Genomic DNA, 15,138 nt, shown 5'->3' with positions numbered 1-15,138 from the left:
GTTATTTTATTTAACATTTCAATAGAGGTATAGATTTTCAACTTTACAATTATAATAAATTGAAATTTATTCCACACAACCTGCATTGGTGAGGCATCTACCACATTGATTGTGACTATATTTGTATTGTTATAATTATTTCCTATCTGATTGGTTAGTAGAAATATCAATTTTGCTATCTCACTGACACGTGGACATTTCTAAATGGTCCCTTGCCCAAATCCGTTTGAGCCATGGAGCAGTGAATACTGGTCAAATTCAATAAAGTGTTTTTTTTTTTTAAAACCAGAATGGCTGTCAGTGATAAAATATCTCACATGCTCCATTGCAAGAAAATAAAACCAGTTTGATGCTAATACCCTGTATTTAAATTCCCATGGTCATTTTACATTGTATAAATGTTTATGTTGGTCACATTCGGATAGGCACGTGGAGAGCGAGATGATGTAGTGGTATTCAAAAATATATTTAGTGAAAAATGACCTGTGTTGGAAACCACCACACAAAGAAGCCACAGTCAGTGTTCAAACAACTATAACAAACCGGGGTTTAATTTTATCTCTGTGGTAAAGAAGTCCTCAGGACACACACACTTTAGGGTGGACATTTGTGGTCTTTACCAGAACCACAATCCATTACCATCTAAAATAAAAATGTAAAGCCAAAAATACGACTCTAATAGGCAGTTAGGTTATTAATCTCTTTTGTTTAGTTCTGAGGCCCATTAGCCAATCTTGAGTGACATGGGGAAAGAGGTGCTTGGTGGCACAGAAAAAGTATTGGGAGTTTTACATTCTGACAGTTATAGTATACAACATAGAGAGACCAAATCCGCTTGAGGGTGGATAAAGTTTAATAAATAGTCTTTACAATTGCAGTCCTAGTAAGTGTAACAGCACATAATGTTGGAGTTCATCCACCATCATTTAAAGTCATCAACCTCTGCTGCTTACAATAATGGTCTTCTTAAGGTATGTCTCGGAGTTACAGGTAAAGCCCTGAGGAATTAGTGGGAGTAAGTAATTCAGAAGACACTGTTGTGGATACATTTCACAAGGTTAAGCGTCTACGACTGTCTGACTGCAGTCATGCACTCCTTAACTTTCTATTCTATGATATGCAGGGGAATACTTAGAGCTTTAGGCTATAATTTTCCCTTAACTGTACCTCACAATTGTACCTTAGTAAGGCGTTAAGTAGATGTTTTGTAAAAGGCTTAGTTTCATCCCTTGTGTACGCACACCTGGGGCTGAGAGTCTGAAAGACGGAGCCATTCTCAGCCCAAAAACTATTCATTTGCTTCACTTTTATGTGAAGCTGATAGACACTCTAATTTAACATTCACACCACAAAGGAAACCGGTCAGAAAATTAAAGCATAGAAGATATGATTTTCAAAGACAATCTGAAGTTCTTTCAACATCTTTGATTTACACCATGGCGTCATTATATATAAAACCTGATGAATATCAGTTTTTATGGGCAGGATAAGAGTATGTCCTGTCTACACTAAGAGTGTGTCTTGACATGTATCGCAGGAGATCGTGACAGGTTCTGACATGTTAACTTATGAAACGTGCTATACAAAGCCCCTTAGCATGACCTAACTGTAGATAAGACAGTTGTTCAAGCAGAAAGGAAATTGGATATGAGGTTGTGCACTTGAAAGCTGCCTGTCATTACTACCAACACACACATCTATTGCTTTCCTGTTCTAGCAGCAGGTGTGTAGCCATGATTCATAAAGATGATTAGGGCGGGGAGAGTCATTCAGGTATTTTTACAAGTAGATGAACATCCTCTTGGGTGGAAATACTCCTCTCCAAACTGTTGTTGGGTTAAAACTTAGCACCATATGTTGTTTTCATAACGAGAATATTTTTTTTATACAAATATGCCACTTTCTTGTACCATTTCTTCCCAAGTAATGATGTTAACTTCTTAAACAACTCATAGGTAGCCTTAAATCAGTCTATCGTGGCTTCAAGGGTCTTCTCTCAACAAGTTGGCATTCACCATAAATAGCTCTTCTCTTAAACATAGCCTCTGGAATGTTATCACTCGGAAATGATATGAAGATGTGTTTGACGGTGCACTACAGACACACCCTGCCAAATTTTGTAACTCGGAGCGTTGTTGGATAATGGAACTTTTGTGCTAGTTTTCAGGGTTGCTGGATAAAGTAGGTAAAGACTGACCGTACTTAAGTGGCAACATGACCATGACGCTTTGAGTAGCTATGGAAAATGGGATGAAATCATTTTCTACTTTACTTTGTAACAACAAACCACAAAACTTTTGCTGAAGTTCAGCTTGGCTGTTGTGACATAAAAGATGGAGATATTGAGCTGACATGTGCGTTTAGTCCTCCAATGATCAGTTCATGTTATTGACAGACGAATACTACAACAATGGAGGAGACAGGAGAAAGACATTTTTAACACCACGAGAGTGAATGCATGCTCAACTGAACCTGCACTTCCACTTGACAAAGTGGGATAATTCCTTGTTTAAATCATGCAGGAGGCCTTTGGCCGACGGCGTCACCGCAAACTGTCATCTTGTGTGACATCTGTAACGATAACGCTAAAACCTCTGTGGCTCATCTCCAGTGCACCCTTTACACTCAGATTAATTTCAGCAGTGCCGTGACAGACTGACAGACAGTGCAGAAACTTGTATCGCTATACTCAGTAACTGAGGCAGGGTCGCCATGAGGAATGTGTGCATGTATGTGTGTCTTCTCTTATTCCCTGCCTCCTCTAGACTGCCACTTCCTTAAATATGTCAGACATAATCCTGTCATTGCTGCAGGGGAAATAGTCAAGGTGGATAGACGAGTGTGCTGATGGGAATAGGCGTAAGGCGGAGACCGTAAGCGACAGAGAGTGCGTGCGTGTGAGGGAAATTAGCAAAGAAACCCATTCATCAACTGTGAGACTAGTAATTTAAACTTTCATAGCTGTAAGTTAGAAAAACACAAAAATAAAATGAGAGTGGTTCTGTAGATGGTTTTTTAGGTCTACTTCAAAACAACTACAGTATTAACGGGATTTTGTTGCACTGTCATTTATGTGTAATGACAATAAGGGCACCTACTTAATAGCCTGTTTTCCCACATTTTCCTCCTCAAACTTACCCGAATTTAATGTTCAACACCTCAGCAATCTCCTCAGAAGGCTAATAATGACCATGTTTTTTTTTTCAGGTGTGTTGGCGAAGGCAGATAAGAAAACAGACTGGACAGATCCCCTCCAGGACCAGAGTTGGTGACCCCTGGTCATCATTGACCAGCAAAACTGTGAGTAGTAATCTTTACACTTTAATACATGTAGTAAACATCTCTGGTGATTACTAAGTTTTCATTTAAATATGATATTTTGGCTCATTTGTTTTTTAGTTTCTATCTTTTTTGATAAACATTACTTCTTGAATTGCTCTCGATAATGTCAATAACTTAATTATGTTTTTATTATGGTATTTACATTGCTAAACTGATAACATAGTTCCTTGCCCAATAAAGGGTGAATATGAGACACACAAACTTCCAAAAATGCTATTTATCCATCAATATCAAGGATAAGCTTGTACTCATGGAGTTTGATCTAAATTCAGATGCTGCATGAAAATCAAATCAGGAGGGAAACACTGTAAAATAACAGCTTCAGATTGTTAGGCTGTATATTCAGCAATGCTTTAATGCAATTGGCTCTCTTTTCGACGGTCTGGTGTTGAAGGAGCTAATGAGGCCAACTGGGCTGCCCATCAAACCACTGAAAGACAAAGACCAGTTTGAACCTGGCGAATGTGCTGTAAATGACGTGCACACTAAATAATAATTTCTAGTCACCTCTCACGCTATGTGTATGGAGTGTGGGAGGAAGCTGAAGGGAAGAACCCTGTATAAACAGTGGTTCACTCTCGTCTCCAGCGTGCGCCATGAGCGTCTGTCATCAGACGTCTACATTGTTTTTGAACAATTGGCATTAATTTGCCATCTGGTTTGGGGGGGCTTTGTTGCAAAGGAAGGGAAGCATTGTGCAATTATCAATGGCAAGTCCATGTAGGGGAGCCATCGGTGGAAGAAGTACAGACAAATTAAGTTCTGCTCTGTTTCACTTTCCTGATGTAGACATCAATTCAAATCGACATTAATTGTATGTTTCATTTAAGTGGCCAACAACACTACAGTAATTATTATTGAAACATGGGAAAACAACACCGTTTTGCAAAACAAACATAATTCAAAGTAAAACTAAATGTCAACAGAGTACTCATCGTGGTTTGTAGCGAGAGTTACAACATCATTTGAAGCCATTGTACTAAGATTTAGTTTTAATTTCAAAACACGTAGATACATACATACATACATACACACAATTGATGGTTTGTGGGCATTTATGGAACTTACCTGTGTTAATTTTTCGTTGTTGTATATGAAAATGTGCTTTAAAAAGGCTTGGGTTCGAGTACCCAGGGAACATTCTCCATATTGCACAATGACCAGAAGGTTAGAAGGCCCAGTGAAGTAGATTCTCAGACCACCAACTACTTTTCTCCCAACCAACTTTTCTATTTTTCTTTACCTCCCCACTCTGTCCTCGGGATAGGAGGGTGTGACGTCATTAACGCTGACAGAGTAACAAAAGCACTGGTGCCTCTTTTTCCCCAGTTTATTTCTTTCTCTGGGTCTCCTTCAACACCCCCCACTCAATCTAACAGCCTTCTACTACATTCTCTTCCCTCCCCACCACCACCACACTCTTTTTAGCCCCCAATCCATTTTGCAGCTGGGGCCAGAGAAGATGAGAAGTGGGGCTTTCTGTCTACAAATCAATAGGCCTTACTCACCTTTGAGCAAAGGGAACATCATCACTGTATTTGGCTGTACAATACGGGTGTGCATGGGGTGGAGGGTGGGATTCTAAGGAAGGGAGGTGTACGGGGGCCCCAGGGTGTTGACTAGCCTACCTAATGCATAATTGAGTATATCTTGGCCATCAGTTGTATGCAGCAAGCTGAAATAGTTTTCAAAGCTGTCACAGACCTCACCTGGAGAGATGATTACTTTGCCCTTCCATTCTGTTTCTGAAACATTTCGATTAAATATAGTGGTTTGGATTTTAGAAAAAAATATATTCTTAATGTTGTCAGTTATATCACATTGTGAAGCGAGAATATGCATGTGTATAAGTGATAATTAAAAGGTTAATATGAACTTCACATGGCTTTGAAAAGGCTACATTAAAGTAATCACCTCGCCTAAGGAAACTTTTTTTCCCAAAGTTCAAATTGTAACATTGTTGTTGTTATGCATACAAAAATCTCTGGGAGATAGTGGTGAAGAGATGACAAATCAGTCCTCAAATTGTCATTTTCATTTAATTGGTTTGTTGAGTGTGCCAGAGCATGACAGAATTCAGCAAATGGTGTTTCAAATGTCAGAATCCAGACATTCCTACATGGATAACAAATAGAGTTGCTGATTTGCAGAGGTCTTGTTTGTTAGAAAAAATGACACGTTGACATTTCAGGACCTAACTTTTAATGCCAATGAAAAATTGTCTCCCTGATATATTTGGTAAATACATTTGGAATTTACAACAATTCATGTACCAAGTACGTATGTGAGGTTACCAATACAATTGAAACCATTGTCATGTAAAGCTAAATCGAGTTGAACACGACCATGAAGAAATCAAACCCAACTCTCTTATTTGGATATTTTGACAATACGTAGCTGAGGCTCAGGTACTATAATTCCAGCACCATATGAGCCATTTCAATCTATATCACTAGCATCCTGGGCATACCCAGAATTACTGAAATACTCACAAGAAATAATCATAACATAATTTGCCTTTAATTTTTGTGACCGACCAATGAATCCTCCTCCATTGACCATCATGTAAATTACATTTGTATTGGTTGTTTACTTATTAAACAAGGAGAGAAAAAGAAGCTGTTTAAAAAGATAATACAATCCCAAAAAAGAGCCACAAAAAGTTAACCATGTACCTGCTACGATTGGTGATGTGAGATGTCATTGTATTGCACCAGACTTTGTGGCTCTCAGCTCAGCCAGCATCAAAGCTTTAACTAAACCAAGCAGTGGCAGACTCCAGACTCCAGTGTGGGTGGTGTTTGCCTGAATGTAGTATCAGAGCCACAACAGAAGTGGTATGGCGCCTGTGTTTAGGGGAATACTGTAATATCGGGACAAGGGTGTGATTTTTAACACTCAACACTCACTTTCTCTCAGCATATTGTGCCGAGAAATACATCACACCAGATGTACGTAATGATGTTATAACACAACTGATGCTGGACAGGTCAACCATTCAATTCTGATGTATTGGTTATATCCACATTTTTAATTGCATATCCTTTTACTAGCATAGTTTGGTGTTGTTTCAGGCATGGGAGTATAAACTTGGAGCTAAAGAAATAGTATTTATGTAGAGTAAACCTGCATTTATTGTGGATGTTACAGAATAGATACACGACTTGCTGAAGCACACTTTTTTGTATTAAAGTAGACATGACTGCCTGTCTATTGATAGTGATCTCGGTTTCAGGGAAGTAGCTAGTGAAGCCTTTGATAGGCTTTATGGATATAGGAAATGTAATATGCTTGCTGGTTAATGCCAAGTTTAAACTGACAGTTTTATTATTTTGGAGTGATGTGGTTTTGTGTGAAAGAATCATATTTGCTAATAAAAGTCGTCCTGCTTACTTGTGAAATAATGGCGACATCCATACTTGTAAATCTGTTGTATTATTGTTTCCTGTTCATCATCTACAACTCTAAATATTTGTACTACTGGTAGCTGAAGACCCTGGAAATTATTGAGTGATTTCAACTCATTGAATGCTCAACACTTGACATTCATGCAGTCAACCAACATTCATTCATGGCTCTCTGCCTGGACAGGCTCAGTGTGTCAGGCCTCCATGAATCCTAATTGTTAAATAAATAAATGGACAAGTTTAGAACATATGACAGGATGGACACAAAAGACTGAGAAGTGCAGATGGTAATCATACCGCCATGCTTGAAGAGTATTTTCATTCTGCCTCCTCAAACAATGCTTCCAGTCAGGCTGCTTACACGAGTTCTGCGGCAATCATTCTCAGAGTGGTGTCAAACCCAATTACTCCAAAAGTCAACCGAAGCGATATGCATCTGGAGCAACTGCCATATACAAGTACTTGTTTTCATATTTGGCTGAATAGAGTTATTGGACCATACGGCAATCTCTTATTCGTGTGCAGGCAGATGCTTGTATCTCTTTTGTTTCTTTCAAACACATGAGTGAGCGCATGCAAGTACGCGCTCTTTTGTCATTACTCCTATAGGCACTTCTAGACTCACCTTGACCCTGAAGGAGATAAATGTTAATACTGTATACTTACTATATGCCGGTTACAGATTTAACATTGGATAACTTGACAGCAATAGCAGTGAGAGCTTCATATAAATTCAAGCAATGTTTTTCCCTCACCCACAATACAACATGATACATTCCTCGTCTCTTGCCTAATACCGTGAACCATGTCGGTGGGTGACGCCCCAAAGTTGAACCCATGGTGACCTGATAAGTACCTGACAGGTCAGTAGAGGGTGTTGTCCAGGATATGGATAGTTGTCCTATGACCTGCTGACCTGCAACACAGCTTGCATGCTGCTATTTACACAAGCGTGTGCTTATTTCCAGGGAGGAAATGCAAAACATTGGTCTTAAATCAGGAAGGAGCGCTTTTGAGAAAATAACTGTTGAATGATTGGTGGACTGCAGGTGGTTTGTAAGAAAAAATAGAGACGTGGCAGTCATGAACGCAAATACAGATATTTGATATGTATGTGTCATAAACCAAGTTTGAACAAGAATGCTATTGGGAAATGTAAAATATTAAGGGGTTAGAGCATAATTGATTACAAAAGATTAGACTTGTCAAGTCCATTTTATGTAAGTTGTTGTTTTCCAAATGAATAGTTTGCATTTTCCTCGGTTTACCACAGTCAAAAGTATCACTAGCAAGATTTTTAACACAGTTGTTTCAGTATGAGGCTGTAATTGCATGAATTAGGTGAGGATTTTTCTTCCACAATGGCATATTATGTGATTGTTTTTGGTGATTTCAAGACACGTTTTTTCTACTCAAAATACTTTTTTCTGATGACAAACTGATTCCAGCTTAGTTTGACCAAGTTAGGCAAATGTTAAATGTGGAACCATCTTAATGAAGGTGTGATATAAAGGTTGCTTGCATTTCTTAGATTCTTAAGATGTTAATTAATTATTGGATGAATTGGCACACTGGAAGTAAACAGAAGGGACAAAACAATTATATGCACAGTACCAGTAATGTTTCTTCTGCAATGAAAAATTGAATGACTCAGCATTCCTTGTCTGTGCCAAGACTGTTTCTGAATCATAAGTAGCATGAAAGCCAAGGCAATATGCCTTTATAAATGTTGATTCACAAAATGATTGAATTATAACATTCATGAACTGAGGTTCCACTGTAATTTCCAAATCATTTTTTCCAGTAAGAAATTATGACAGGTATTTTCACCAAAAGTCGTCAGAGTTCATTTGCAGTTACATTACCAAACACGAAAGTTTAGAGTGCATCATCACTTTGCAAACACTTGAGAAAGATATCACTCTCAGTGAAGAAATGTTGCGTGAGCAGCATTCCTTCAAATTATAATGATGTCCTGGCTTACCACTTAATATGGCAATGGAGATTCAAACCAAAAAGGGGCCCATTCAATCAATCTAAGAAGTCTAAATGTAAATAAACGTGTATGATGGTGGTGCTGGCTGTGTAGCTCAAGGGAAATAGAGCAAGAAAAAGCAAGCAAACCGTGACCCGAAGTGATTTGTACCTCTGGAGTTACTTCTTTGGGATCCTCAGGGTTCCTTACAATGCACCGTATATTGGATTTGTTTACACTTCACTTGTCCTCAAAGGCCACCACGGCGGGTGGTGCAAAAGGGAGGGTCAAACACGAGGATCACGGCTCCATTTGCAGATGGATGGTGCAGAGGGAGATCTCTGGGTTCGCAGACTTGAGGTCAGCTGGAACAATCTCGACAAAACATGCCATTGTTGGGAGAATAGGCAAATAACCGCTTTAGGATCGGAGGGGGATGAGTTTTCAGGTTTGCAGGAAAAGCACATAAGCTGCAGACTGGACGTGACTGTGAGAACACATCACTGCTGCCACCTACTTCCACAATTAATGCCAAGTCCTCTAGTACAAGAAGACTTCAAAAAAACAGCTGATGATAGGAAAATCTATATAATGTTCAGTGACAAGATTAGAATTAACAAGGAGTCTGCTGAAGCAGCACTACTTTTTGTTCAAGTTGATACTATGCTGACAAACTATCGACAGATTAAATTGGGAAAAACTTTCAATGACGTTTATAGGAGTATGACATTCAAAGTGCTGACCTTGAATAATCTTATACATGCTCCTCGAACGCGTCAAATCGCAAAATCATGGCTTCTTTACCCTCCACGTACTGACATGTTTCCATGATACATTGGCTTGCAGCAGCAGCTTGCACTGTTCTTTTGTATGTACTATGCTGTTTATTGCTGTAGTTCTGAAACCCCAGAGAGATGTTGTATCGTTTGCAGTGCCACTATGACGGTAAATAGTGTATCCAATAGGAGAGGCGGTAATGGTACATGGAGCATAACGATGGAACGGCAGTGTCCGCTTATTTTTTAAAGAAAGTACATATCCTAGAATTAAATATAGCAACGCTACGACTACTCCTTATAAAGAACAAAAGCTTTCTATAGTGACAGAACAATTGCTATACGTATGCCTGCTTTAGCCAATGTCCAAAACATTCTGTTATGCAGGCCTTGTCTCTCCACTGTCCTTTTTCACAGTTTGAGGTATGTACTACGCCAAACAGGCGCTGTGTGTAAGTGACTTTCCACACCAGTCCAGTAAGTGTCTGTAATGTGCATTACAAAATGGACAAACATGTTATTTTTCACCTCAGTGCAATCTGCTGGGTCACTGCCCCACTTGGCCTCACCGGATAGGACTATGATGGCAAATTATCAGACGTCTTTCACCATGTGCGACTAGGGTGAAGCTCACTTTACTTGCTGGATCTCTTAAAGTGAATTTCATCCGAACGATGCCCATACCATAATGGTTAGCCAATATGTAATGAACAAACTTGGCAATTTGAAATGCTCTCATATGATTGACTGATGTAGTACTTGCATTTAGAAATGTGAGACCTATTTTACCTAGTTTATGAAAATATTGGGTTTTATTGACATTTTCCTCCATTTTCAAGATGATTCTATATTTCTGGTATTATTTTTTTTGCAGATACATACATTGATTATTCTGATGATAGTGCATATACATTCAAACAATGTTTATTTTGTTTTGATTATTTATTATAATTACTGATCAACCCATGCTGTGTCAGAGGTAATGAATTTTAACCCAGTTAAACGATCACCAGATAAGTATAGGCCCCTTGAGTAATGACTAAGCTCGAAGACAAGGAGAGTACTGTACGGTCATGTTGTTTTTGTGCCGTTAAAGCCATGTCTATGTGAACGTATGGGGCCATGGAGGGCAGGGAGCTGCCTGCCAGCACAAATGCAGCTGCAGTTCTTAAGGAGCCAGAGGCCCAGCAGTATGAATGCATCAAGTAGATGTTAATTGGTGGCCCCCACTTTCTGCCACAAGTTGAACTCCTCCCCCTTCCCGCTCTCCCCTCTCGTCCTCCTGTTCTCTCTTTTTGAGAACAAATGCCACATTCCAGCCATCAGTTATCTACTCTGCTGACAGCCTCAGTGGCCCGTGGAAGACTGCCCCCCTCCCCTGCAACCTGTCCACTCCAGGAGGAGGCCTGTTTACACAGTGATGACTGGGAACGCCCTGCACTGCCCTAGTGACCCCCCCTTCAGATGGCCTTGCTCTTCCCCCCTCACTTCTCCCTCTTTTATTTCGCATTTCTGCACTCCTATTCTTTCATAGACCACTCAACCTCCTTCTTTTCTGGACGTTGTACCCTAAAAACCTCTGTCTCTCGCCAAAGCAAACCCTCGGGGAGGCACCGTTCATCTGTGGAAGCCCAGGCAGCATGAATGTAAATCAGTCAAGGTTTTTACAGGCCTTCCGTAAGTCAGCCCTCGGGGCAACAGTGAGTCTTGCTGCTAACTCAGCCAGATATTGTACATCTTTGCAACAAAATACTATTATTCTACCTAAAGGTACTTTGTTTCAACACATACAGTAAGCCTGTGCAGTCAGAAAGTTGGATATTTTCAATTTTGGACCATGAAAAGACAATGAATGTTACTGGGAGATATTCACACAAGAGTAGTGGTGCTCTCCAGGTGGACTACCTCTATTATTTTATTAATGCAATGTTTAAATTATCACTGAATATTCTACTGTGCGGAAAACACATAGCAAGAAATACTATTTAAATCATATTTCTACCAACATATTAATTTAATCAAATGATATGTTGTTATTATTAATGGACTGTGCAAAAGCGTATACTGGTCTTGAAGAGCAATTGCAGAGTTATTTATAAGAAACCATATGCCATTTAGCTTTAAATCTGGAGGAACATGTCTGAATGATGGAGTGCAGTCTTAAACCAACACAAACTGAGGCACAAAAATAAAAAATATTTAACATTGTCAAGGTTGATCAACAGTGACCAATACCTGAACTCTTAATGTATAGCAAATAAGTGTTAAAATGGGCAGCATAAGAAGAAAAGTGAGGAAGGAGGGGCAATTGAGCAAAGTAACAAAACTGTACACTGGCGTGAGTTCTGTCGAGGGGCCGGGCGCACGCCTCCCCAGTCTGGGGCCCCGAGCGTCCAGCTGTGCAAAGGGTTACTCTGCAGCTTGTCATCACATTGGGAGGAGGCTTCAGAGAGGTGGATAATATCCTACAACATAAGCATTACTAAGCTAGGGAAGAATGCCAAGTTCCATGCACTTCAAAATATGCAAACATAATAGCAGATAGGCAAGCCTTTATAGTTTTTAATTATTGCTGCAGTCCCTCCTTTTTTAACACTGTTAAACATTGTCTCCCACCAGTGATAAACTTTATTGCATGTAATGTTATTCAGAGTTTATACTGGACAAGGAATGCTGAATTCAATTCGTTATAACGGTTTATTTGCTTTTGAAATACATAACAATATGTCCAAACACTAAAATATATGTTTTAGCTAAAATCCCGTTAATAAATCAAAGAAAAGTTAATTCTGCCATTTTCACTGGATGGGAATAATAACATTCTGTTCTCAAGGGCATATGCCCCTGTTAGATAGGAAATAAGATTAAACCTCTCAATACCAGATTAAGAGACTTGTCATGACAGACCCGTGTATCTGTTGGCCATGCTGAGAAATATTGTTACTCATGGCATTTTGTAAGTTGAAAGGGGACCAAAAGGGGGGCGGAGGGCATTGACCCTAGAGGCAGTGACCCAGAGTGAGTGCAATGTCCCTTGGTGGCCCTACTTGCCTTCAAATTCTCCAATGTCTCTCACTTTGCAGACAAACAGCAGGATGCCTGTTCCATTTAGTGGCTGTTTTGGAAAATGCCTTATCTAAAAAAGGAAAAAGAAAATAGTGGCTTATCACTACCTACCTAAATAGTTCATGCAAAGGCAGGCTAAGACTGATTAATGTTTATGTTCCAGTTTTACAAAGTGTTCTCAAATGTTGTGATTTCAGGAAATTGGTCTGTCATTACAGGCGTCTGAATGAGATTGAAGCAATTAAAAATTATAGCGTTTGATGTTTAACTGGAAAGGGAAGTTTTAAATAAGAGTGTGGCATAAAGAAATTGCCGTTGTGGTTTTTTTTTGAAAACACCAGTGAGATAAGGGGTTGTCCTTTTGTTGGGGTAATGTACAATGTACATTTGAATACTAACAAAAAGAAAATTCTTGCAAATTATTTTTATTTGTTTGGCTAAATAGATATACAATTAATCACCATTGTAGTGTAGCCCGAGCATCAAACACTGTAGCATATATCTTATAATTCCTATTCTGACATGGTAGATCTTTGAGAATGTTTTTGTTTAATTTGCAATCAGGCATGTATCTGCAATAACCAGCATGAGGAACCATCATGAGCTCTGCTCACGTCTGAAATCCAAACTGAGGGAAATGAGTATCATTACATCAAAAAGCATTGATACACATATGCACATTGTAATTAATATTGCAAAATATATTGTTAAGAAACTCTGTTTACCAAAAGCGAATGCATAGTGACTCTGTCTCTGCCCTGTTATTGTCTGGGTAATGTTGAGAGGTCAAAAGGAGATAAAGAGCTGACTGACAGTAAGGACGGGTCTGGTGTTGGAGGTGTCAAAGGTCACGCGCTCTCTGAAGCCCCCGATTTATGGCCTTTTGGATTACTGGGTCAGGAACTCAAGAATTGTTTGGGGATGTGATCATTTCCATGACACTGTGTTTGTGTGTGTCCATGTGAGAGATTGAGGAGTTTTCTCACTAAGTAACTTTGTAACTTCGTAAGACACTCGTTGGTGTGTGTAAGCAGGAGAGAGCCTGGTGTGTGTTTGTGTATGTGTGAGAGTACTTGAGAAAGAGATGTGGTAGCTAGAAATAGCAGCGTGGAAGCTTGCTCTGCTGTTTGCCTTTCCAAGTTTGATTTGACATCCTAATTGCTACATGCAGGAACAAAATACTCTGAGGTTCCCCAAATTGGAGTTGATGTTGAACCAACCAGGCTATGTTTAGTGGGCTATCTGTGTGGAGGGCCTACATTTTACGGAAAGTCATTCTGTATTCATGCCGGTGTCTCGAGATTTTATTTTTCACTCTATCGCTTTGTGAATGTGGATAAAGGAGAAGGCTGAAACAGACGATTGACTGGAACATGTCATTGCAAGATAGAGTTTGCACAAACAGTGTTAGAGATAGAAAGGGGAGCAGCAAAAAAAAAAATGGAAGATCACTGCATTTAATTCACAGACATGAACATGCGCACGTACACACATTTTTCTTTCCCTTCCTTTGCACTCACTCTACACAGTCCTGTCGTATATATAGGCACCACAGACAGGTAGCTGACAGTCAAACTGATGCCTTGCAGACTGGATTAATTAGCGCTAGCTTTCTGAAGGAACGTGACAGATTCAAACTTCACTTCAGCCCATAGAATGTCCCCAGCAGGGTTGTCCACCGTTCCTTTGCACGTGTCATCGACTTTGTGTCCGAAAGCAGTGTATGTCTCTGCGCAGTGTCCATGCCACTTCATATCCATCTGATAAATGCAATAAAGTAGTGTGGACAAGCCTGGATAACTGTAAGTAGCTCTTTATAATTAGCCTGTTCAAGCAAGCAACAGATTATATCTCTATCTCACGGTCAGTTATAAAATAGAAGTGGGGAATATTGTTTGCTCAGTCCTAGTCAACCTATGGCTATCATCTCTGGCAGTTCTGGAAGGTTTAACCATGGGTGGTGACAAGTTGAGTTGTGTGGGGAAAAAGTTTATAAAAGCATGACATCAGTTTTGCAAATTACTTTTTAAATATAAAATATTGACTCGTTCAACATGTGTTGCCTGGAGCTATGGTATGTGTCAGTATGTATCAGACTAGGATGTATGAGCCTCCTCTAACCATGCCGTTTGCAAAGAGTGATGGTGTATAAACTCAGCATTAAGGTCATGGGTGTGTGAATTAATGGTGCATTTAATCATTGGGTTTACCGAGGCAGCTCTTCGCTTACCTGATCCCCTGCTGTGTAACCCCAACAGCTCCTGGCGTATTTGGCGTATTCCAGGCTCCCATGGCAGCAGGGGTAAACATGCGTGTAAATATTCAGGGTTTTGCACTCATACGTATATGATGCATGAGTGCACACTAAGGGCAGAGTGAAACCAGCAGATAGTGTTTACGTGTACATGTAGCAAGCTGAAATATACAACTAAAGACTCTTACACTGCACACACATGCATCTGCAAGGCAAGGACATTTATTTTATGACTTAAAAAAATGCCTTTTTTGACAGATTCAAACTTAACACATTCTCACAATAATTATTAATACAAATATTTACAGTGGGGTAGGG

The 15,138-nt window shown here is 39.6% G+C and overlaps 1 long non-coding RNA gene across 1 annotated transcript in view; it reads left to right on the top strand.

Annotated features, from left to right (window-relative positions):
* LOC144209699 (uncharacterized) overlaps positions 1–15,138 on the top strand; it is a 57,384-nt gene that overhangs the window by 22,152 nt on the left and 20,094 nt on the right. The window contains exon 3 of the long non-coding RNA XR_013329205.1: positions 3,208–3,300. This is a non-coding gene — a long non-coding RNA (uncharacterized LOC144209699). The remainder of the gene's footprint in view (positions 1–3,207; positions 3,301–15,138) is intronic.

This window comes from Stigmatopora nigra, chromosome 16 (genome assembly GCF_051989575.1).
Source record: "Stigmatopora nigra isolate UIUO_SnigA chromosome 16, RoL_Snig_1.1, whole genome shotgun sequence".
NCBI lineage: Eukaryota > Metazoa > Chordata > Actinopteri > Syngnathiformes > Syngnathidae > Stigmatopora > Stigmatopora nigra.
The sequence above is the reverse complement of the archived record's forward strand: the minus strand, read 5'-3'. Positions and strand labels throughout refer to the sequence as shown.